Source organism: Erythrolamprus reginae, chromosome 4 (assembly GCF_031021105.1).
Source record: "Erythrolamprus reginae isolate rEryReg1 chromosome 4, rEryReg1.hap1, whole genome shotgun sequence".
NCBI lineage: Eukaryota > Metazoa > Chordata > Lepidosauria > Squamata > Dipsadidae > Erythrolamprus > Erythrolamprus reginae.
In genome coordinates, this window is record NC_091953.1 from 110,432,392 (window position 1) to 110,457,045 (window position 24,654).

Here is a 24,654-nt window from a genome sequence, read left to right on the forward strand (position 1 = left end):
CTTATTTGACCCCTATGACAATCATTAAGTGTTGTACCACATGATTCTTGACAAATGTATATTTTATTTTATGTACGCTGAGAGCATATGCACCAAGACAAATTCCTTGTGTGTCCAATCACACTTGGCCAATAAAAATTCTATTCTATTCTATTATTTGTGCTATGTTTCCTATCTTCTTACATGTTCTGCATTTCTTTTTATTTATATCCTTCCTTTTTAAAAAAAAATCTGAAAAAGAAGAAAAAGATACAAGGGAGGGTTACTAACTTAATCTAGAGTTCTCCAACCAATGTTATGCCAACATTATAATAAATAATGAAGGCAGGTTTTCTATCACTTCAGTTATGGTTGAGTTATGATGGAAGTAGAGAAACTGCCAAAACAGGAGTCCATGCTGTAAAATATTTGGCTGCTTAAAGTTGAAATTAAATAAGATGCATTTGGAAAGATGTCTCTCTAGATAATTTAAGACCATATTTGGAAATGGCAAATTAGTGCCAACTATGCTTATATTCGATTTGCAAAGGTTTTTCACTACCAATTATACATATGTTGCAGAGACTTCAATGATGGACAGCCAGCTATCCCTCAAACCTCCCCGTATTTTAATAAAAGGTTTAATAAACTTCTTGGAAATACTATATCTTCAGCTTTTCGATAGGATTTGCACAAATAAACATTGATAATTAGCATATTAATGTGAATGCTATTGAGCAGGTGCACCCTTTCTAATACTCTTCAGTTTGTTCTGTTTTGTCCTCGGTTGAAGAGAGAATATTTCTTATATCTGGCAAGTATTGCTCAGCATAAGCTGCTTTAAGCTGTTTTAGAATGCAACCTCAATGCATTATTGAGGTTCCCAATTAGCACATCTTACTTTAAAAAGGGCAGCCACACATCAGCCATGAGTTAAACCACTTATTTTAACTGACTTTTTTTTCCTGCAGTGCAACCATCAGAACATGGAGAGGATGGTTATTTGAGGAGCCTCAATTCTATAGTTGTTCTTTCTCTCCACAGTGATCCTCCCGCCATGTCACTAAAAGGCCAAACCACAGTTCAATTAGTCAGGAGAGAAGTGATTTCTGTAGCAACAGAGAATAGTCCAGGGCAACAGCAGTGCTAGTCAAACAGCTACTGTTTTTCTCTCTTCACCATCTGTTCTTTCTGCTTACCATCATAATTGTATAGTTTGGCTATGTTAAAGGCTTTACTTGGGGAAGAAAAGGAGTAGGAAAATTACAACTGACATGCAAAGCATAATATCGTGAAATATGCTGCCTTTGTTTAAGTCACATGCAGTTTTTGCACATTTATTTAAGAATGGGCTGCAAAAGTTGGTCTAACAGCATAACAAAATTTACTTTGGCAACAATAAGGCATTCAAAACAGGACATATGGAAACTGACCAATTTCTGAACAACTTACATGGCATGAGTATAGACTAGCTATCATTATACGACCTCTACCATTGATGTAAAGAGGGCATGTTCCCTTCACAGTTCCCAATAGGTAATTGGAGTGGAGCAGTTGACACACAAAGAAGTGAAACATAGCCAATAACAGGGGAAGCTGGAACAAGCTGGAAAATCTATTGCAGGAGAGGCGGAGTGACGACACGGACACAAGAGCTGGATTTAAAACTGGGTCATTTTATTAAAATAATTTTGCATAATTTATTTAATTAAATTAGCATAATTAGCATAATTAACTATGACCCTAACAAGGACCCGCAGGGTCAAACAATTGCTTCCAGGGTGGAAAATGACGTAGAATAAACTTCCAGGGCAACTTATGGGCGTAGCTTCATGCTAATCCAGGTGAGGGACCACTCCCTCACCTGAGACCTTGCCATGCACTTGCATGTGGGAGGTCCCGCCGGCTAACCCCTAGAAGGGGAATTAAATGGGCGGGACCCAAAGACAGGTTCCCCCCAACTGCTCAGGTCGCCAATACCACAAGCCTTTGGAGAGAACCTGTCAATCATCCCCAAAGATGCCCAACGGAGAACACGCAGTTGCTAAACCACCACCCAGTTTTCCGCCCCTAACCTGCCTACCCAAATGACCAAAGGTAAGCCAATTAACCTAAAACAGGTGCAAGCACCCCCTAGCCGTTTATCCATCTCCACAGTGTGGAATAGGCGAAAAAACGGTCCTGGCTAAGTGGCCGGACCGCCAAAAATTCCTATTCGGCCCCCTAGGGCGACCCCCAGTGGCACACTGAAAGATAGGAAGGGCGGGCGGGTGTCTGCTCTGATGGAGTCCGGGCGAAAAGGCCGAACTCCGAGCCTGTCAGCCCTTTTATAGGACTGGCAGGCTCCGCCCGGACACGTCATCAATCAGGCCACTCTGGCCTGATTATCAGCTGAGATCTCGTGAAGCCTCGCGAGATCTCGGCCAAATCCAAGATGGCGGCTACGCCATGTGTCCCTGTCTCCCGGGCCTCCAGCAAAAGGCACCGGGGGATGAAGACCACCGGCGCTATTTTTGATTTAGAAAACAGAGGTAGAAGATGCCTCTCCTGTTGGTTATGGGTGGGTCAAAGATAACATTGTTTGTTTCTATCTCCAACCAACAGTAGGTGGTCCATTCTCATACTTGCAACCTGGCAAGTAGGATCAATCTTGAGAAAAGAAATGGTGGCCAGAGCAGGAGGGTTCTAAGCATAACAAAGCTTTCAATTTTTGGCATGATATTTCTCTGGAAATGTTCACTAAACTTCACTCTGCCTTCACCAGAGGGCAGGACGAGAAACAATGCTTGGAAACTTATCGAAGAGAGAAGCAAACTGGAATTAAGGATAAACTTCCTCAGTGAGGACAATTAACCAGTGGAACAGCTTGCCTTCAAAAATCATGGGAATCAGGGGAAGAGCCTTCTCTGTGGCGGCCCCGACTCTCTGGAACCAGCTCCCCCCAGAGATTAGAACTGCCCCTACCCTCCTCACCTTTCGCAAACTCCTTAAAACCCACCTTTGTCGTCAGGCATGGGGGAACTGAGATATCTCCCCCGGGCCTATACAATTTATGTATGGTATGCTTGTGTATATGTCTGTTTAATAATGGGGTTTTTTAATATTTTAAATTGTAAATTATTAGATTTGTTATAAACTGTTTTTATTGTGTTGTGAGCCGCCCCGAGTCTACGGAAAGGGGCGACATACTAATCTAATTTATTGTTATTGTTATTATTATTATTATTATTATTATTATTATTATTATTATTACTGGAGATTTTTAAGAAGAGACTAGACGTTCACTTATCTGAAATAATACATGTTCTCCTGCTTGAGCAAGGGGCTGGACTAGAAGATTTCCAAGTTCCCTTCCAGTTCTGTTCTGTTCTGTTCTATTATTCTATTCTATTCTATTCTACTCTACTCTACTCTACTCTACTCTACTCTACTCTACTCTACTCTACTCGCTAGATGTGATGGTTGCTAAACAATCTTTTGGCTTCTAAGGATATTTCATAAAGTCCTGCACAATGTTTTGAATGTAGAGAAAGTGAGGGGTTTTTTTCTGAACCTGATCTTAAGGAACAAGAGCAATCATTAGTGTTGTACCTTATACATAATCGCATCACTGTCCTATTAGAGTGTAAAAATGGATATAGATGTGTGGGTATGAATGTCTTTGTGGATATGAATATGGATTTATTCAGTCTTGGGTTTTCTTTTTAATGGAAATTAGTCACGTATTTCTAAATCAGTAACACGAGAGACATGAGATGTGCTGCTAATATATTATGAAGTGCCGTAAACTCCATCTTCAACATTAAAGTAATATCAGTTGCTGATGCTATATGATTACAGCTCCTTTGATTTCTGTGCTTCCATTAGCAAGTCAGTTCTTCTAAAATAAGTATCTTTGAATCCTTTCTCCCCATAAACTGATCTGAGAGACATAAACACACTCGTTGAGACTACTTTTTCCCCAGAAGTAATTATCTTGTTTATCAATCTAAGAATTCTTTGCCAAAAAAAACTCTTCACAAAGAACATTTTTCTTGGGCAGATAAAAACACGTCCTCTCATCTTTATTCTTTATTTAGACTAGCTCAGTGGGAAGCAAAGTTGGCTCTTCTATGACATGTGGACTTCAACTCCCAGAGTTCCTGAGCTAGCATGATTGGCTCAGGAATTCTGGGAGTTGAAGTCCACAAGTCATAGAAGAGCCAACTTTGCCTGTCCCTGGACTAAGCTCATTGAAAGCCTGCTTTATAACAGAACTGAAAAGTCCTCTTCAGAGGGCTACTTGAACAGGTGAGGCTGTACACAGCACTGCACACCAAGACAACTAGGCCCAAGAACAGTTTTTTCCTGAACGCCATCACTCTACTAAACAAATAATTCCATCAATACTGTCAGACTTTTTACTAAATCTGCACTTCTATTTCTACTAGTTGTTTTTTTCTTATCATTGCTATCATCCTTTTCCTCCCACTTAGGACTGTATGACTGTAACTTGTTGCTTGTATCCTAAGATTTTTATTAATATGGATTGTTTCTTCATTGCTTATTTGACCCCTATGACAATCATTAAGTGTTGTACCACATGATTCTTGACAAATGTATCTTTTTCTTTTATGTACGCTGAGAGCATATGCACCAAGATAAATTCCTTGTGTGTCCAATCACACTTGGCCAATAAAATTCTATTCTATTCTATTCTATTCTATTCTATTATATTCTATATATGCATGCATGCATGCATACAATTGAGCTCATCCTGATTGGAAATAATTATGGAAATTTTTATCATGTACAAGTAATCATAAGTTTATGACCAGAATTGGAATCACAAGATCCCTTGCTCAGCAAGGCAGTTGTACAGAGAGCCATGACCAATTTTACAATGTTTTTTTATCATGATTGTTAAGCAAATCATCACAGTGAAGTGAATCACACAGTCATTAAGCAAATATGGCTTCCTCCATTGGCTCTGCTGATTGGAAGCTATCTGGGAAGTCACAAACAGCAATCACGTGACCTTGGAATATTGCAACTGTCATACATAAATGCCAATTGCCAAACACCCACATTTTGATCATGTTATCATGAGGACGCTGCAATGATTGTAAGTGTGAGAATTAGTCACAAATCACTTTTTCCCGATGCCATTGTAACTTTTTATTATTATTATTATTTTATTATTATTTATTGGATTTGTATGCCGCCCCTCTCCGAAGACTCGGGGCGGCTAACAACAATAATAAGACAGCATATAATAATAATCCAATACTAAAAACAATTAAAAACCCATTATAATAAAAAAAACCAAACAGACATACAGACATACCATGCATAAAATTGTAACGGCCTAGGGGGAAAGAGTATCTCAGTTCCCCCATGCCTGGTGGCAGAGGTGGGTTTTAAGTAGTTTACGAAAGGCAAGAAGGGTGGGGGCAATTCTAATCTCTGGGGGGAGTTGGTTCCAGAGGGCCGGGACCGCCACAGAGAAGGCTCTTCCCCTGGGTCCCGCCAAGCGGCATTGTTTACTTGACAGGACCTGGAGAAGACCCACTCTGTGGGACCTAACTGGTTGCTGGGATTCGTGCAGCAGAAGGCGGTCCCGGAGATAATCTGGTCTGGTGCCATGAAAGGCTTTATAGATCATAACTTCATACAATAACTAAACAAATGATTGAAAATCGAGGACTATCTGTAATCATCCCATTTCAAGATTTTAATGGAATGGGGGAGTTCGTACCATCTTGTCGTTCTTCCTTTCTACCCTTCCTATATTTCTCCATCACTTCTTCCCTCTTTGTATACTATGAAATATTCTCTTCAGAAAGGAAAACATGCAATGTCTTTGGAATGGCGGTGCAAGGCAGAGCCTAGTGCAGTGGTTTTCAATCTGGGGGTTGGGGCCTCTTTGGTGATCAAATGACTGTTTCACACGGGTCGCCTAAGACCATGGGAAAAGACAAATTTCCGATAGTGTTAGGAACTAATTTTTTATACTGGTGCCTTGGAACATATTTTTACAATCCAACCAATCAGGCATTTACAGAGGGGGTGTCCCTCTGACCTGCCAATCATCTTAAAGCTCTGTTGGGAGAATTGGTGCTAGACATTAGGAACTGTACGAACCGCTCCAAACTTGACTGTAAAAAATATGATTTCAACAACCGAGTTATCGAAGCGTGGAACTCATTACTTGACTCAATTGGGTCAACCCCTAACCCCCAACATTTCTCCCTCTCCATTTCTCCACAATTGACTTCTCCGGGTTCCTAAGAGGCCAGTAAGGGGTGTACATAAGTGCACTGGTGTGCCTTTCGTCCCCTGTCCAATTGTCTTTCCTTTCTCTCACTTATCATATATATTCTCTTCCTTTCATATATCCTCTCCTCTAAGTTCACTGTTACCCTTATATATATTACCACATGTCTATTTTTCTTCCTATGCATTTGTGTATTGGACAAATGAATAATAAATAATATATAAATAATAATTAAGGGGCCGTGGCATTAGAAAGGTTGAGAACCACTGCCCTAGTGTGAGGCACTTTGAATATCATGAATATCACAGAAGCCTGGGTGCATAAAGTTCTTTTAGCCTTCCAAGTTGATTCTCAGGAAGGAAAGGCAACTGGCTGGCACCAATGTGGAACAGTAGGGAAGGAAGACATGGTTAATTTGGCATTGGTTGTCATTATCTGTGTTTACATTCTCAGACTGAAGCACATAGGCTTCAGTCAGGCCCTCCATTTTGGAGGGGAAATACTGACTGCTGATTGGCTAGACTGGCAGACAGAGCCTTTGCTGGGTTATAAATAGTTGCCAAATAAAGAGCTCTTATTTTGAAGCCACTTCTATCTACCTCTTTTCTTCACTCTATCTAACAATCACAAACAAGATCATGTTTTAAAATGAAGAAGTGGTTACACTAAAAAAGCAAAGTTGTTAAAAGAAGCTCTTAATCCTTTCCCCGTTGCTTCTATCTTCAGGTGGACAAGAAATCATTATTATTCATATCACAAACAGATCAGGGCTTTTCCCAGGCAAATCAAATGAATACATCTGCTTTTAACTAAATATAAAGATATAAGAAGGAAAGTGTTGATCACGTTTTAGATTTGTGCATTTTCAATCAACAGGCCAGCCCAATATTATTCGATGTTAAAGCACCAACTCTTTGCTTGTTTAGCTTTCATTTGTTTTGAGGAATCATACAAGGCACCAGCTTTAGAATAGTATATCTGACATTTTTTGATCCTTGGAATTTATTTCAGAAAGTGTTGTGGAAATGAAATTTACTTTTCTGAGCTGACCTTCTGAAAATAAATACAGTCAAATCAAGAGGCACACCACAAGGAGTGTGAAGTTTACATACACTTCTTGGAGAGTGTTTTTATTTTTTTTAAAAACACCTACAACCATCCTTTTGTTATTGAGTTCATGGTTCTCCCTCACTATTTGTATAGTGTGTATGTAATTATATTCTCTCTCAGTATTTGTATAGTGTGTAGGTAATGATATTCTCTCTCAGTATTTGTATAGTGTGTATGTAATACTGTACTATGCAATTATATTTATACATGAAGTGTATACATTTATGCTTTAAATTACACCAACAATGCACTAAAAAGAATCTACAGTATTTGCTTATTATCTAAATAATGTATAATGGCCTGTCTCACTTGATACTGCTTAACAGCAGATTTGTAGAGTTGTTAATTTCAAAGTGTAGCCATGGTAGCACTGGAAGATTTTTGCAGGTTCTTCAGTAAGAAAACAAATTTTGATAGCCAAGACTCTTTTAGAAAAAGCACTTCACTTGCCCACCAAGCACACCATCTAGTGTCTTTTACATGGTGAAGTTGAATAGAGTATTCAATTTGTTCAATTGAGAAGGACAAGGCTTCTTTGAAACACATAGAGCACATATGAAATATGCATGTCAATCTCCAAATTCTAGTATTTGGAAGTTTGTTTGCTTATGAAACATAGAAACTACCCATTTCTCTCACAAAAGATACAGCTTCCAAAAATGTTCATAATCTTGACGAAAGATTTTCTTTCTTTCTTTCTTTCTTTCTTTCTTTCTTTCTTTCTTTCTTTTTTCTTGCTAGCTTGCTCCTTCTTGCTTGCTTGCTTTCTCTTTCTTTCTTCCTTTCTTTTTCTTTCTCTTTTCTTTCTTTTCTTTTCTTTCTTTTCTATCTTTTTTACTCTCTCTCTTCTTTCTTTCTTTTTTTCTTTCTCTTTCTTTCTTCCTTTTTTTCTTTCTCTCTCTTTTTCTTTCTTTCCCTCCATTCATCTCCAGAATCTTGCACAAACCAATGGATACAATATTAAATGACAGACTTTTTAAAACCCAGGTATGATTTTTCCAAGAAGGTGAAAGTAATATCAGTACGCAGAATACAACTATTGGCACACAAAATTGATTTTTTTAAAAAGGATTCTGGAAGAGGAAACTGAAGGGAAAGGAGGGAAATTACTGGTCTCACTTTGCTTGTTTTATCAGCATATCCTTTCCTTAAAGAAAATATTGAGTACTGATAATTGTATTAGGATTAATAGTTATATAGTCCTGATTCTGAGAAATGGTGTATTTCAGCATAAACATGCATAAACATTAGTGATCTAAAGGAAGTTTTTCAACTTTTTTCTTTTTTAATTTTTTGTCCAAAATTTATCTGCTTTTAAGAAAATTGGGAAAAACTCATCTGGTAATCAAGGCAGGATTCAACTGTCTAATTCTTCCCTTTACCAAACAGAAGTAGTGATAAACACTTCTGCATATAAGTTTTCTCAAGGATTTTTCATTTACAACCAATTGGAATATATTACTTTATAATTTTCTGTAAGTTGGTTTTATAACTCCCTTAGATTAACTTTCTCTGATTTGGATACACTATGATAACAAGAATTTTGACTCTCAAAAATGGGTAGGCTGGGTGGAATAGCGCCGGCGGACTTACCCACCGGTGCCTTTTGCAGGAGGGGCCGGGAAGACGCTGGACACATGGCGTAGCCGCCATGTTTGTTCGGCCGAAGTCTCGCGAGACTTCGGCCGAGGATCGGGCCAGAATGGCCCGATCGTGACGTTGTCCGGGCGGACCCTGCCAGCCCTATAAAAGGGCGTGCAGGCCCGGGCTCAGCCTTTTCGCCCGGACATTTCGTCAGAGCAGACACCTGCCCTCCCTCCCTATTTTCAGTGTGCTCTTATGGGTCGCCCTAGGGGGCCGAATAGGAATTTTTTGCAGTCTGGCCTGTTAGCCGAGCCGTTTTTTCCCCTATTCCACACTGTGGAGAAGGATAAGCGGTTAGGGGGTGCTTGCACCTGTTTAGACTAATTGGCTTACCTTTGGTCATTTGGGTAGGCAGGTTAGGGGCGGAAAACTGGGTGGTGGTTTAGCAACTGCGTGTTCTCTATTGGGCATCTTTGGGGATGATTGACAGGTTCTATCCAAGCTTGTGGTGTTGACAACCTGAGCAGTTGCATGGCAGGGTCTCAGGTGAGGGAGGGGTCCCTCACCTGGACTAGCATGGAGCTACACCCATAAGTTGCCCAGGAAGTTTATATGATGTCATTTTCCGCCCCGGAAGCAATTGTTTGACCCTGCAGGTCCATTGTTTGGGCCATAGTTAGTTATGTTAATTATGCTAATTTAATTAAATAAATTATGCAAATTTATTTTAATAAAAATGACCCAGTTTTAAATCCAGCTCTTGTGTCCGTGTCGTTACTCCGTCTCTTCTGCAAAATTCTGGAAGATGAAATTCACATACCTGGCCAACATCCAGTTGGGAACATTTTGTTTCAATGACTTTAGCTCTCTTCTAGAATGTCCCTCAACAGATTCAGCACAATGTTGACTCAATATCTTCCTTGGTCTTCATGGCCATGATATATGGTTAGAAAACTTTTCTAAAACCAGAATCTGGTTTCCTTTCTCCTTTAACCCTGCTGTTCTGTTTAAAAAAAGTTACGAATCTTCTGTTCCCGGGTCACCCTGACCCGGACCGAAAACTCTTCATTTGCAGTGCTTATGTTTGGTCAATTTGAATACTTTTTTCACTTGGAAAGTAGTCTGAACATTTCTGCACACAATGATATGAAAATTGAACTGAAGAAATTAATCCTTATTGGTTTATTTTGCACATAAATATGCCTCCCCCCCCCCCCCCGTTTTTGTGAATTTTTTTTAGGTTTATTGATAATTATGCCTGCAAAATACATTCTATTTTACTAAAGTTGGTGTGGGATTGGTAGCTTGAACATTTCTGAACATAATGATATGAAAATTGAACTGGAAAAATTGATGCATATTGGTTTATTTTGCACATAAATGTATGCCTCCCCCCATGTTCAATTATTTCAATTTATATAAAAATTATGCTGTTAATTTCAAACTTACATACTTTTTTTAGTAAAATGGATTTGTTTCATAAAATTAGTTCTCTGGCTACAATGTGGTTGATTTTCAAAAGGATATTCCAAATATTTCTAGCCAAATATGTATAAAAAGTGACAATAATGGCACACAGCAAGGCCGAGGGGGGGGGTGGCCCTTTTGTGGCAAAAATAAACCAATAAGAACCATTTTTTCCAGTTCATTTATATTTTTCTTATATTCATAAATGTTCAATTTAGTATATCAAACCTTTTGGGGGAAAATTCCTTGGGGATTTGTAGCCTTAAAAAATAGAAATTGACACGAAATTCAGAAAGGATGGGGGAGGGGCTTTTTGATCAAAATAAAAATATAAGTCTCAATTTTTCCAGTTCAATTTTCATATCATTATGTTCATAAATGTTCAAGCTAGTTTTCCAGTTGAAAAAGTTTTCAAAAAGACCAAATTCAAGTACCTAAAAAAAATCATTTTGGTCCGGGTCTATATGACCCGAACAGACTAAATGTGACTTTTTTTTTGCCCAGAAAAAAAAAATTTCCCCCACCCCCACAAATATTTTTTTGATGATCAGCATTGTTAAATTGAGTAAATGAATGCCTAAGATTTTAAAGAATATTTCGGATTTGGAGCATAAAAAAATAAAAAGTGAAAATGGTTGCAAGCAGCTGAGGGGGGGGCTTATTTCTGATGTTAAAAAACCAGTAAGAATCATTTTTTTCAGTTCCTTTATATTTTTCTTATATTCAGAAATGTTCAAGCTACCAATCCCACACCAACTTCAGTAAAATAGAATGCATTTTGCAAGCAAAACTATCCATAAATTGAAAAAACTTTCACAAAAACAGGGGGGGCGTGCATTATATCAGCAAAATAAACCAATAAGATTTACTTTTTTCATTTCAATTTTCATATCATTGTGTGCAGAAATGTTCAGACTACTTTCCAAGTGAAAAAAGCTTTCAAAAAGACCAAACATAAGCACTGCAAATGAAGAGTTTTCGGTCCGGGTCAGGGTGACCCGGGAACAGAAGATTTTTAACTTTTTTTGCCCAGCAAAAACTAAGCCCCCCACCCCCCACCCCCAAAAAAATTCTCATAGAGAGAACCCCTGAAATGATGAATAGTCATGAAATTTCAAGTTTCAGATATGCAGGGAAAATTTTTTACAGGGACTCAAACTTGGCTTCGGGTCAAATAGACCCGAAACAGAACAGCAGGGTTAAGCCTAAAGTCACAGCAAAAAATTATAAAAGCTAAGGGTTTTTTAAAAAAATAAAATTGAAAAGGTATTACAAGACACACACGAATCTGGTTTTCACTCTAATTTTTGAGGTGCATAACTAAGAGTTGTTGTGTAGCTAAAAACAAAATATATAATGAAATAGCGCCAGTGGTCTTCATCCCCCGGCACCTTTTGCTGGAGGCCCGGGAGACACGGAGGCATGGCGTAGCCGCCATCTTGTATTTGGCCGAGATCTCATGAGGCTTCGCGAGATCTCAGCCGAAAATCAGAACAGAGTGGTCTGATTGATGACGTGTCCGGGCGGAGCCTTTCAGCCCTTTAAAAGGGCTGGTAGGCTCAGAGTTGGCCTTTTCGCCCGGACTTCATCAAGAGGCAAACACCCGCCCACCCTCCCTATCTTGCAGTGTGCTTCTGAGGGTCGCCATAGGGGGCCGAATAGGAATTTTTGGCGGTCTAGGCGCTTAGTCATGACCGTTTTTTCACCTATTCCACACTGTGGAGACGGATAAGCAGTTAGGGGGTGCTTGCACCTGTTTTAGGTTAATTGGCTTACCTTTGGTCATTTGGGTAGGCAGGTTAGGGGCGGAAAACTGGGTGGTGGTTTAGCAACTGCGTGTTCTCCGTTGGGCATCTTTGGGGATGATTGACAGGTTCTCTCCAAAGGCTTATGGTTTTGGCAACCTGAGCAGTTGGGGGGAACCTGTCTTTGGGTCCCACCCATTTAATTCCCCTTGTAGGGGTTAGCCGGCGGGACCTCCCACATGCAAGTGCATGGCAAGGTCTCAGGTGAGGGAGTGGTCCCTCACCTGGATTAGCATGGAACACCCATAAGTTGCCCCGGAAGTTTATTCTACGTCATTTTCCACCCCGGAAGTAATTGTTTGACCCTGCGGGTCCTTGTTAGGGTTATAGTTAATTATGCTAATTATGCTAATTTATTGAAAATAAATTTATTTTAATAAAAATGACCCAGTTTTAAATCCAGCTCTTGTGTCCGTGTCGTTACTCCGCCTCTCCCCCAATAACAAACCCAGAATATCACAGCATTAAACAAGTGTCCTTGTAAAATACACATAAAGCATATGTATTATTCAAATATATTTATCAAATCACTGAGATCTGGTGGAGTAGCAAGCTGGGTATGCATTCAGTGGCCAAACATAAAAAAAGATTTGTTGCTAAGCAGCAATGAAATGGCCTTTTAAATGGAGAGTAGGTGAACAAATAAGTTGGCATTTCACATAGCTACCCGAATGCTATTTTTGCTTAAATCAGTCCTGAATTATTGCAAATTCTCTCTGTAAATTATATCAGTAATATCATCAACTTTTATTCAACTTTTAATCTAAAATAAATAGACACTTTTAGAGTGGAATTTAAAATGCACTTCCAGTTGGAAATACAAGCTTTTTGTTTTAAGTGTACAATTATTTCAGTAAGTATAATCCTAAGAGAAGCATCTCTTACATGCTTAAGAAAACAATATCTTATTCCCATCAGACCCAAATGTATCCTGAACAATCCATCCTATTCATAGATTAGTACAAGAAGCCTTCAAGAGCCTACAACAGCTAATTCTACTAATAGCAAGGACTCCTGGATGGTGAGTACTCTTTCAGTTGTTTCTTCGATAAGCTTTAACCAAGAAATGCCAGGGTCTTTCTGTTTCTAACATAAAATAACAAAAAAAAAATCTTTTTTTTTTCTCCCTCCCTCCATCACTCCACTCCACGTCTCTCCTTTTATAGATTGAAATGCAAGAAATAAACTAAATATAAGACCAATAGTTTCTTTCCTTAAAAGAGGAAATTTTAAAGAAACTCTGTATTTTATTAAATCTTAATTCAACTATAGTAGGTCTCTTAGGGCCAGGCAGATTGGTTTGAAAGGAACACCAGACTTAACCTGTAGAGCACCTGTCTGAAACTTAAGTAATGACAGGCTAAAACAATGTTTGAAGGTCATCTTTAGTTCTTAATAAGGCAAACAGATTCTGTTATATAAAGCATTAAAACAAGATTTGACAAAAGATTATTTTGTTTCTCTCACTTTCTCCCAAAAGCTGAGAAATGTTCAAGGGGTGGGGTGGGATGGGATTGTGATATCAAGGAAATGGTGCGAAAGTAATGGTTTCATGACTAAGTTCCTGCAATGTTCCCGAGACATTATATTCTTCTGAGTTCATCAACTCTTTTTATCTAATAAAACCACTCCAGAGATCAAAGTTCAAGAGAATCGATGATGCATTTGAATATCCTAGCGTGCAATAAGCCGTTTGAGTGCTACCGTTTATTGGGATGTAGAAGGTCATCCTGTGAATTGTTCAAGGCCGAAGCATCAGGAGATGTAATCCATGTGATTGCATGCCTTATAACTTTTAAGAACTGCACATACTATTTTTATGGTGTGACAACCTTTTTTAAAAGAAGAGAAACCCAGTTTTAATTGTTCTATTCAGCATTACTCGTGAATAATATAGGCAATTAAAAAAATCCAGAGGTCTCTGGCCTGTAGATTTTAGTCTGAACTTTTAGATATTTTTTAAAAAGAGAATTTTACTTGTGATATGAATATCAAGGCAGAAGTTGTTTTCTGTACTGGTTATTTCCTGGATCTTTACTTAAACTTCTATTGCCCCGTTGAAGATGGATTTGCATGAGCACATATATATTTATCCATTCAAGAAAAGTATTCTGTTTTCTCCATTATTTCTTCTCCCCAGGTGCCTACATCATATTTCATTTAACTATTCCTTGGGAATCTCCTCCAGCTTCTGGATGGAGACATTCATCCAATCCAATACATACTTCAAAACGACCAGAGATACGTAACTACTTAAAATTACCTGTCTATAAAATAAGATACTTCATTTATTGACCCACATCTGCAACATTTGAAGCTATTTGCACCTCCATAGGTTAGGATAACTACAATTAACCAGGAGAGGCTTTTAACAATGGTAAAATGTCCTCCGTCTATTAATTAGTAGCAAATCACTGAACCCTGGATTTACAATTAAACAAAATGATCACATGCTTGAGGAACCAAGGGTAGAGGGACACCACAGAAGTTCTTCTCCTAACTATCACGTCCTTAATTCTTTCACTTCCACACTCAATTTTAGTCTAATTTTTGCCATAGTCCTTATCTACCCCTGTACAACTTTAATATTTGTTTTAAAAAGCAATTTTCTATGGCATGATGAGTAACTAAAGTTAAAATTTTATTTGAAGGTGGTGTCAGATATTTACAATGTGAGAATTTTGCTTCAATCAGGGGGCAACATGGCTTGTCTATTCTTAGAATACCAGTTGGCCTTAATATGGCCCCAAGTTAATAGCATTAAATCTTAAATCAGGAAAATAGAAAATATAATTGTATTGCAGAGCTGGAGGTGTCAAGAAGGAGTCTTCTCCATCAAGCAATTGTCATAAAATCCACTTGCTTATTTCCATTGGTGAAGGCAAGGAAGGGAACTTTATGGTCCTCCAACTCCTATTTTTGAGCATTGCCAGGTCACATTACTGACCCTCAGGAGAAAAATATCTGATTTTTACTTTAGTGGGCTGCGCAGACTGGAGGCACAGATATTTTAGCAAAAGTTAGATGGAAATAAGTTTGATGCAGTGGTTAAGACAGTACACTAGAAATTGGGAGACTGAGTTCTGCCTTAGGGACAAAATCAGTCAAGTGATTTGGGGCCAGTCACTCTTTCTCAACACTAGGAAGAAGACAGGAAAAAACTTTGTCCAGAAAAGTGCAAGGACTAGTCCAGGCAACAACACTATCTCTGAGGCACATATACAACAATAAAAAGTGGATAAAATATGTTAATTCTCAGTGAGGAAATCATGTCTATCTCCACCTGAAATGTCTAACCTACAGTGTTGTGGTTAGCTCTGGCCCAGCTCCTGCCCCAAGGACTGTGGATGTGGGGGAGACATCCACATGCTGCAGGCCTGTTTTGCCCCCAGTGGAATCTGCTTATGAAGGCTCCTCTGACCAAGAAGACATGAGTGACAGGGAGGAGGAGAGTGTGGCAGACTGCTCAGAAGGAGATCAATTATCTAGCTCCTCCTTGGATTCAGAACAAGAGTTAATGATACAGCCACGCATGCGGAGAACGATGCATAGGCAACAACAACTGAGAGATTATTATCAAAGAAAATGAGGCCACCTATGGTTGGGTGGGGCTGTGGTAATTAGTGAGGCTGCTATAAATAGCAGCCTGTGGGTTTGGCCATTGTGGAGGATTATCTGATCATTGTGTTTCGTGACTGCTTTACTGACTTTGACCTTTTGTGTGCTGATTTTTCCCCGCTTTGAAACTAAACCAGGGCAAAGTGTGTTTCACTTTGTGAAAGAAGAAGGACTGTGAATTACCTCACAGCTGCAAGCTAGGTATCACAGAACTGATAAGGGACTTGTACAAATTATCAGTTTGTTTGGAGAGGAGTGCTCTTTGCTATACCAAAAGAGTGCTTGCTTTAAGTGAATTTTCATTATAAAGAACATTGTTTTGAATTTTCAAATGTGTGTGTGTCTGAAATTTGTACCTGTGAATTTTTGGGAGGAGTCTACCAGAGAGCCCGACAGAACATACAGAAAATTAATTTCTTACTAGACATCCCCTGACATTGCCATATCACCAGACGTATATCCAGCATATCTGAAACAGCATAATTTCATTTCATTTCATTTCATTTATTGGATTTATATGCCGCCCCTCTCCGAAAACTCGGGGCGGCTAACACCAGTCATGAACAATGTACAGTAAAAATCCAATACTAAAAACTAACTTAAAACCCCCTAATGTATAAAACCAGCATACGTACAAACATACCATACATACAGTTGTATCAGCCTAGGGGGAGAAGAAGTCTTAATTCCCCCATGCCTGGCGGCAGAGGTGGGTTTTGAGTAGCTTACGAAAGGCAAGGAGGGTAGGGGCAGTTCTAATCTCTGGGGGGAGTTGGTTCCAGAGGGCCGGGGCCGCCACAGAGAAGGCTCTTCTCCTGGGTCCCGCCAAGTGGCATTGTTTCGTTGACGGGACCCGGAGAAGACCCACTCTGTGGGACCTAACTGGCCGCTGGGATTCGTGCGGCAGAAGGCGGTTCCTGAGATAATCTGGTCCGGTGCCATGAAGGGCTTTATAGGTCATAACCAACACTTTGAATTGTGACCGGAAACTGATCGGCAACCAATGCAGACTGCGGAGTGTTGGTGTAACATGGGCATATTTGGGAAAGCCCATGATTGCTCTCGCAGCTGCATTCTGCACGATCTGAAGTTTCCGAACACTTTTCAAAGGTAGCCCCATGTAGAGAGCGTTACAGTAGTCGAGCCTCGAGGTGATGAGGGCATGAGTGACTGTGAGCAGTGACTCCCGGTCCAAATAGGGTCGCAACTGGTGCACCAGGCGAACCTGGGCAAACGCCCCCCTCGCCACAGCTGAAAGATGTTTCTCTAATGTGAGCTGTGGATCGAGGAGGACGCCCAAGTTGCGAACCCTCTCTGAGGGGGTCAATGTTTCTCCCCCCAGGGTGATGGACGGACAGATGGAATTGTCCTTGGGAGGCAAGACCCACAGCCACTCCGTCTTGTCTGGATTGAGTTTGAGTTTGTTGACACCCATCCAGGCCCCAACAGCCTCCAGGCACCGGCACATCACTTCCGCTGCTTCGTTGACTAATAATCCTAATAACTCATTTAAAGTACAGACAATGATTTGGGGAAAGCTGAGGAATATAGGTCAGGATATTGAGCACTGCAATTGGAAAGCACAATGGTTAAAAAAACCAAACTTTTAAAGTAGCCAAAGTTGTATTCCTTACAAATTGGAATGCAAGTGTTAAGGATTAGATCAGACTATCAATATTTTAATCTGGGTAAATAAATCATGCCTGTATTTTTAAGACATATTAATAGATACTAAACCAGAGTTTATTAAATTTATGAAATGGGTGAGATGGATAAAAGGATTATCACCCAGCGAATAAGAACAGGAATACGGAAATGTGGAATTGAGGAAATAGTTCCCATTTTGAATATTTTATAGTTTTTTAGGTCATGCTCTGCAAGAGCAGTTATTCTTGGATCAATATGCAGTGATCTAGTTCCACAAATACTGGGGCAGACTGTTACCAGAGATATAAACCCCAGCAGAAAAGGTGAAGTGTTGAACTTCCTTCATTAATTAATTGTGTTTCACACAATCTTGTCAGTTTCTTTTGAAAGGTCAGGTTGATTTCCTGCCTGGCTGATTCACAGAAAGCGGCATGTGTAAATATCTAATTTAATACACCGAACAAACAGATTAAGCATCTTGTCTGTGATGATTTGCGGCCACGGTTTAGTGGATGCTGCACAGAAAACCGCAAGAAAATGAAAATTTTAAGATTTAAAAGGAAAGAGGGGGTATTTTCTTTTACCAATTTTTGTTGGATGTTGTTTCTAGTCATTCCAAAATGTTTTGGGATTTTGTTTGCTTGCTGTTTTTTAAAAAGAGAAAAGTAATGAGTCCCCTGCATCTAAAAGTCACATAGACTTTAGATTCCTAAATCAACAAGATATATAGTAGCTATGTCCATACTTACCATCACTCTAATCTTAAAATCTCTAGCTTCTTTCTCAAGATTTATTAGAAATCCATGGCCCAAGCCAGTCTTCTCCAAAGTAGAGCCTCAAAATGTGTTAAGACTACAACTTCTAGAATTTTCAGTTGGTGTGGTCATGTTGTAGAAGGATGTCAAGGCCTTTGGTTGTCTATTTCATCGTTTCTCATCATTGGCCATTTTAAGATGTGTTGTCTTCAACTCCCAGAAGTTCCCCGGCAGCATGCTAGCTAGGGAACTCTGGGAGTTGAAGTTCACACATCTTAAAATGGCCAATGTTAAGACACACTTGTCTACTCTTAACTAAATAGACCTTAGCATGGAAGCAGGTTCACGTTTCCATCATTCATTTAATAAGGAGGAAGATACAAAGCCAATGGACATAACTGAACAACATTACTAAATTTTAGGTGTATATTTCTTTTGTTTCCTTTAGCAACTCTGTAACCCCTCTGGGAGTTGGAAGGACCAAAACTGAACCTTTAATGGCCGAATGCCCTCCCTGCTTCCTTTGTAGAATTTGCAGACATTTTCTCTTTTGCCCAGACAGAGAAATATCTGCAGTGCCTAGGATTGCAGTACTCTGAAACCAGCTCACCCCCTGAGATTAGAACTGCCCCCACCCTCCTTGCCTTTCGTAAACTCCTTAAAACCCACCTCTGCCATCAAGCATGGGGGAACTGAGATAGCTTCCCCAGGCCTATACTGTTTATGTATGGTATGTTGTGTGCATGTTTTTAAATTATGGGTTTTTAGTTTTAATTATTAGATTTGTATTATATATTGTTTTCTATTACTGTTGTGAGCCGCCCCGAGTCTACGGAGAGGGACGGTAAAATAACTCTTACTCAGTAGCTATTTTGTAATCTTTATTCTCAATAGTATTCTAGCTATGCGTGGTTACAGTGACAGCTCGTACGCGAGTTAGAGAAGAGCACGTAATACAGTAGCTTTCCCTATTTATACATTTCAGCCCGGCAACAGGAGCCTCTGACAGCGATACAATTTTGGCGCCAAGCCGCGGGAGCCAATTGGAACAAGGTAAACAACTTCTATAGGATACAATGCATTTTGCTTAACTACTGCACCTTTTCACATCTGCTTGACAACAGAACTTTCCAGACATAACAGACGGCATACAAATTTAATAGATAGATAGATAGATAGATAGATAGATAGATAGATAGATAGATAGATAGATAGATAGATAGATGATAGATAGATAGATAGATAAATAGATAAATAGATAAATAAATTGAACTCATGGCCTTCTGATTGTGAGGCGAGATCTCCACTTTTAGGCCATCATGTGTGTAATACATATAAATATAATAAATAAATATAATTTTTAAAAAACTATGAATCTTTTAGAAATAGCACTTTTCTCATGCCAAACAACAGTTCCTCTTATTTAGGGCCATCGTATGCCACAATACTAACCCATTCTGCTTCAGGAACTGAGGGCCTTAGGAATAGAGTGCCACTGAGGTAATCTAGCTAAGTGCAATGAATTAGACCACCATATCTAAAACAGCACAACTCCTTAGGACAGGTCACTAGATATGATATCACCTTTTACAAAAATGTTTTTGATAGTGTTGTTTTGATCTGAACATGTCTTTTGCATGCAACAGCTCCAGCTGCATTCATGGCAGGTATAAAAAGATATCTGTAGGCAAGAAATTACTTTACATGTTGGTATAGAGTAGTGATGGCGAACCTTTTCTTCCTCAGGTGCCAAAAGAGTGTGCACACTCATTATTGTGCATGCGTGAGTGCCCACACCCATAATTCAATGCCTGGGGAGGGTGAAAACACCTTCCCCCACCCCCCGGAGGCCCTATGGAGGCTGGAAATGGCCTGTTTCCCAACTTCTGGGGGGGCCAGTAGGCTTGTGTTTCGCCCTAGCCAAAAACACACACACACCGAGCCTCTGTGTGAGCCAAAAATCAGCTGGCCAACACACAAATGCACGTTGGAGCTGAGGTAGGGCAATGGCTCGTGTGCCAGCAGATATGGCTCCCCGTGCCACAAGTTGCACCCGCGCCATAGGTTCGCCATCACTGGTATAGAGAAAAGCAATATCGTTGTATAACCATATGCAGAACAAGGATCCTACAAAGGTTTACTCGTACTGTACTTCTTGACACGAGTACATGAATATTTTTATATTATCTGGAAATTATTATCTTATTTAACCTACTTAAGCAAGATGTTGTAAAAGAGAGAAAGAGAAAGAATTGACCTTTTTTAAAGATCTTGGTGATGGCAGAACATAAATGAAATACAAGCCAAATAAAAGTATAAACAATGTTTGAGAAGTCCAGTCCTAACAATGTTTATGTGGAGAAAACAGAAAGTGGGACTACAGTGTTCCCTCGATTTCCGTGAAATTCGAATTTCGGTGAAGTAGAGATGCGGAAGTAAATACAGTGATCCCCCGATCATTGCGAGGGTTCCGTTCCAGGACCCCCTGCAATGATCGGTTTTTCGCGAAGTAGCGCTGCGGAAGTAAAAACACCATCTGCGCATGCGCAGATGGTGTTTTTACTTCCGCAGCGCTAGCGAGGAGCCGAAGATTGGGGTTCCTGGGAAGGGGACTCAGCTGGGAAGCGGCGCTGGGGTTTCCCCACCGCCCACGCAAACTCCTCGCTGCCGCTCGCCCGCCCTTCGCCCGCCCACGCCGTTCGCTCGCGCCGCTTCCCAGCTGAGTCCTGAAGCCAATTCGCTTCAGGACTCAGCTGGGAAGCGGCGAGAATGAACGGCGTGGGCGGGCGAAGGGCGGGCGAGCGGCAGCGAGGAGTTTGCGTGGGCGGTGGGGAAACTCCTCGCTGATGCCCGCCGCTCGCCCTCCCGCCAGCAAGAGGGGGAAGACCTAGGGAAGCCGCCCAGCAGCTGATCTGCCTGGCGCCATCTACGCATGCGTGCCCATAGAAAAAAGGGCGCACATGCGCAGATGGTGTTTTTACTTCCGGGTTGCAAAATCGCCATATAGCCATTTCGCAATGATCGGGATCGCAATACCCGGGGGATCACTGTACACCATTTTTGGCTATGGACAGTATCACAAGCCTTCCCTTAACACTTTAAACCCCTAAATCACCATTTCCCATTCCCCTAACAACCATTTACTCACCATTATTACTGGTACTCACCATTGAATAAGGCACTTAGTGATCCTGATATTTATAAACATAATTATTTATTAACAATAATAATTTTTTTTGTTATTTATTTGCAAAAATTATCAGTTTGGCGATGACGTATGACGTCATCGGATGGGAAACACAGTGGAATAGGAAAAAAAACCCACGAAGTATTTTTTAATTAATATTTTTTGAAAAACCGTGGTATAGGCTATTCGCGAAGTTTGAACCCGCGAACATCGAGGGAACACTGTACATCTAATCAAGCTGCCTACTTATTAACACGGTCATAAGAGAAAGTCTATAAAATTCAGACAGGCATGCGTGCATGTGTACACATGCATGTACACGATACGTTTATCTGCCATAAACTAGAACTATAATTGTGATACATAGAGACATTCAGAGCTTGTGTGCTCTTTTAGAAGTGTAGGAACAAAAATGGGAGATGTCAGTGAAGTGGCTCTTTTATTTATTTATTTATTTATTTATTTATTTATTTATTTATTTATTTATTTATTTATTTATTTATTTATTTATTTATTTATTATTTATTTATTTATTTATTTATTTATTTATTTATTTATTTATTTATTTATTTATTTATTTATTTATTTATTTATTTATTTATTTATTTATTTATTTATTTATTTATTTATTTATTTATTTATTTATTTATTTATTTATTTATTTATTTATTTATTTATTTATTTATTTATTGGATTTGTATGCCGCCCCTCTCCAGAGACTCGGGCCGGCTAACAGCGACAATAAAACAGTGTACAATAGTAATTTGGTATTGATGATTAAAAATCAATTAATATAAAAACCAAACCTACATACATACATACCATGCATAGAATTGTAAAGGCCTAGGGGGAAAGAGGATCTCAATTCCCCCATGCCTGGCAGCAGAGGTGGGTTTTAAGTTGTTTACGAAAGGCAAGGAGGGTGGGGGCAGTTCTAATCTCTGGGGGGAGTTGGTTCCAGAGGGCTGGGGCCACCACAGAGAAGGCTCTTCCCCTGGGTCCCGCCAGGCGACATTGCTTAGTTGACGGGACCCGGAGAAGATGCACTCCGTGGGACCTAACTGGTCGCTGGGATTCATGCAGCAGAAGGCGGTCCCTGAGGTAATCTGGTCCGGTGCCATGAAGGGCTTTATAGGTCATAACCAACACTTTGAATTGTGACCAGAAACTGATCGGCAACCAATGCAGACTGCGGAGTGTTGGTGTAACATGGGCATATTTGGGAAAGCCCATGATTGCTCTCGCTGCTGCATTCTGCACGATCTGAAGTTTCCGAACATTTTTCAAAGGTAGCCCCATGTAGAGAGCGTTAGGGTAGTCAAGCCTCGAGGTGATGAGGGCATGAGTGACTGTGAGCAGTGACTCCCGGTCCAAGTAGGGCAGCAACTGGTGCACAAGGCGAACCTGGGCAAACGTCCCCCTCGCCACAGCTGAAAGATGTTTCTCTAATGTCAGCTGTGGATCGAGGAGGACGCCCAATGGCAAAGATGTGTCGAAATTTCAAGATTAGTAACAAAGTTATATGAAATTATCAGTTAAACAACCATCCTAATTGAAATCATCCCTTCCTAAGCATGAAACATGTCTCCCAAGCTTTCAGAATAGCTTTTCTTATGCACAAACAGCAGAAAAGAAAATAAATCAGCATGTGAATTCTGAATTGTGTCTATGTTTCTATGTTCCAAGCTATGGCTAGGGAGAAAAATAGATGAACATAGTGATGTGGCCCCAGGCTAATCATGAAAAACTTTGAGGATAATTCAGGGCCAAAGCTTTTTGTTTCTCTGCCCATTATTGTCCTAAGGGAAAGCAATAAACTCTTGTACTTAAAGGTGAAAATCAAACTCAGATTACACAAGGGCTTCAAGTCACATTTCAATGGAATTTATGGTTTTAAGAAAGAGGTTTACTCGTGTCAGTTAACAGCTTGAAGAATTTTTAGTAATGGTTTTCTTAAATAGCATTTTTTCAATTATTTATCTCAAATAGTTTTTATTTTTGTCATTTCATAGTCACAGCATTCCTCCACTTAAAGACATCGTTTTCTGCATTTAGCTATTTCCCGCATTAAATATCTCTTTGAGTATCTCTAGTACTATTAGTTTAACATGTAAATGCTGGTGATATAACTTAGAACAGTGATTTTCAACCTTTTTTGCACCGCGGCACATTTTTTACATTTTAAAATCCTGGGGCACACCACCAACCAAAATGACACCCTAAGACACTTTCCTCTCTTTTTCCATCCCTGTCTCCTCCCCACCCGTGTGTGTGTGTGTGTGTGTGTGTGTGTGTGTGTGTATACACACTCTTGAACCATTTCCAAAAACAGGTGAGGGTTGGGGTTTTTTTGTCTCTTATTCTTTGGGTGCTTTTTATCATATACTTTAAATCAAGAGTCACTTCTCTCTCTCTTTTGTTTCTCTCGTGCCTCTCATTCTCTGTCTCAATCATTTTCTCATTTCTCTTTTTTCCTCCCCTTTTTGCTCATTTCTCTCCCTTCCTCTCCTTTTCTCTCTCTCTCTGCTTTCTTTCTCTCTTGCTTTCTTTCTCTTTGACACTTGCTTTCTCTCTCTTTCTCTCTTTTCTTTCTCTCTCTGTCTCTCTCTCTTGCTTTCTTTCTCTCTGACATTTGCTTTTTCTCTCTCTCTCACTCTCACTCTTTCTCTCTCTTTTTCTCTCTCTCTTGCTTTCTCTCTCTCTCTCACTCTCTCTCTTTCTCTCTCTCTTGCTCTCACTCTCTCTCAGCAAAAAGTTGCAAGACTGGAACCTGAGCTTCCTTTTTCGCGGCACACCTGACCATGTCTCGCAGCACACTAGTGTGCCACGGCACACTGGTTGAAAAACACTGACTTAGAATATAGTAAAAGAAGAAAAAAAGAGATCATCCTCTCTAACAAATTGGGACTTTAGAGATTCATTTAAACATGCACTTATTTAAACCTTATATACAGAGGTGATGTTCTAGTTAATATTGTTTAAAATAATGAGGAGCACAACCAACACTTTCAAAAACTATTGATTCCCAAAAGAGGGTTTAAATTCAAATTCAATTCAAAATCAAAGCATTTATAGTCTTTGTACATCATTTATACAGTGAAATTGGGTTAGCCTCTACTGGTGCAATCCACACAAGATGTATATGTTTTTTCTTTCTTTCTTTTTATTATATTGGAAAATTTAAATAAGAATACAGGACAACATGAATAATATAAAGAATAATCCTTATACAAGTAGTTGGACAGG